We start from the raw sequence: 1,923 nt of genomic DNA on the forward strand, positions 1-1,923 counted from the left end.
TGCCCTCAGCTGCTCCTCGATGGCCCCTCCAGGCCCTTCCCCATCCCCCTGTCCCTCCTCTGGACACTCTCCAACAGCTTTCCACGTTTCCCACGTACACATGTGAACTCCCACACACCTTTGGAATGACTGCAGAGGTCCCACCATAGGCTGCAGCCACAGGTCACCGATCTGTAAATCGTGTGGGCTTTGTCTTGTTCCCTCTTCCCACAGCGCCTGGCACACACAAAGCACCAGACAAACAACAGCATTGCCATGGAAATGCTCCCAGCCGGTGCAGAGGATCGCTGGAATTCGCCGAAGGAGCCGCTGACGGATCCTCGAGCTGGAACCCAGGTGAGTGACAACGTGATGATGGGGAATGATTGGGGGGGTGCAGGGCCAGCAAAGCCACCCCTGGGTGTGAAATGTGAGTGGTGACAACGCGGTGACACCGAGGGGATGCCACTCCTCCATCCCTGCCAGTCCCACGTGCCCCAGGAGCGCTGCCAGGGCTGCCAGGAGTGGTGGCAGCTGGCCCTGCTGCCCGCAGAGGTGAGAGCAGGCAGGACGTGCTCCCACCGGAGGACGTCGGCCACCGAGCGCGGGCGGCTGGTGGTGCCAGTGGCGACGTGCCAACGTCGTCAGCTGCCAGCACCGGAGGGGAAGCGGCCGTGGAAAGTGTAATTATGTGGCACTGCTGCCCTAGGAACGTGAGGGAGGTGTTGGGCACCTTCTATCTCATCATCTCATCCGTGAGAACTCGGGAACGTGGCGCGCTGGGGAAGCGTCAGCTGCGGGGAGGGATGCTGAGAATCACTGATTGTCTCGGAGCCCCCGCACGGGCTCGGAGCAAGGAGGGAACTCGGCAGCTCCCACCGCTCCAAACCCGGGCAGGAAGCTGCTGCTGTTGTGCCCTGAGTTCTTCTGCTGAGAATAGCACAGGTTGTTCTGCCTCGCAGACTTGTAACATCTCATTACACAACACAGACAGTTCCACATCCCATGGAGCAATGACACAGTTCACTGTTTCACTGTTTTGTATCTAATTTCACCAGGGGGGAAATGGGAATTGCTAGAATATTGTAATTTTTTTTTTGGTGTATCAGCATTCATAACTTCTCTGCAAGGGGCTCTTTGACTTCCCACTTCCCCGTGACCGTCCTGTTTTCCACACACGTTTTCTGTAGGGATTGTTCTGTGACTTGACCAAATCCCAGCTCCTGGAGATAAATTCTCACGTTTTTGCTGATATAACATTCAGTTCTGAAAGCAAAGGTCTGTTCTGATTCCCCCTCATTTTTGGGGTCGTTGTTCACTTCAAGAGTTGGACTCGATGATCCTTGGGGGTCCCTTCCAGCTCGAGAATATTCCGTGATTCTGTGACTACAATTGCAAATCCTGGTAAATGCAGCAGGTAGATTATCCCCCACTGAAAGGAGAGGTTTGAAGTGTTTCCCAGACACTTGTAGCTGCTGAAGCAAGCCTGAAAAATCTTTGTTTTGTTAGGATTCACCGCTGAGGACCATTGTGGCACCTCATGAAGACAGCCAGGGAATTACAGAAGGGGATTCTGTGATGGGAGGGGACCCAGAAGGACCATCCAGTCCAAGCCCAGGACACCCCAACAATCCCCACCCATCCCTGAGAGTGTCTTCATTCCCTCTTGCTGGGCAACAACACGTGTGGACACACAGACACAGGCGTGGGCACGCCTGGCAGAGCCGGGCTTTGCTGCCAGGTCTGAGCCTGTCCTAACTTGTCGTGCTCAGTAACTCGGGCTCAACATCCTCCTGCTCCTCCAGGGCTCCCTGGGCTGTTAAATTGTGTGTTAAATTACAGAACAGCCCCAGCAGGGCCGGAAGTGGGAAGGAAATCCCACTGATTTTCTTGAAAGCGAAGGGAGAGATTTTGGATACAGGTCAGTAACAGTTGGTTTCATTT

Source organism: Neopelma chrysocephalum, unplaced genomic scaffold, assembly GCF_003984885.1.
Source record: "Neopelma chrysocephalum unplaced genomic scaffold, ASM398488v2 Primary Assembly neopelma1_221, whole genome shotgun sequence".
Lineage (NCBI taxonomy): Eukaryota > Metazoa > Chordata > Aves > Passeriformes > Pipridae > Neopelma > Neopelma chrysocephalum.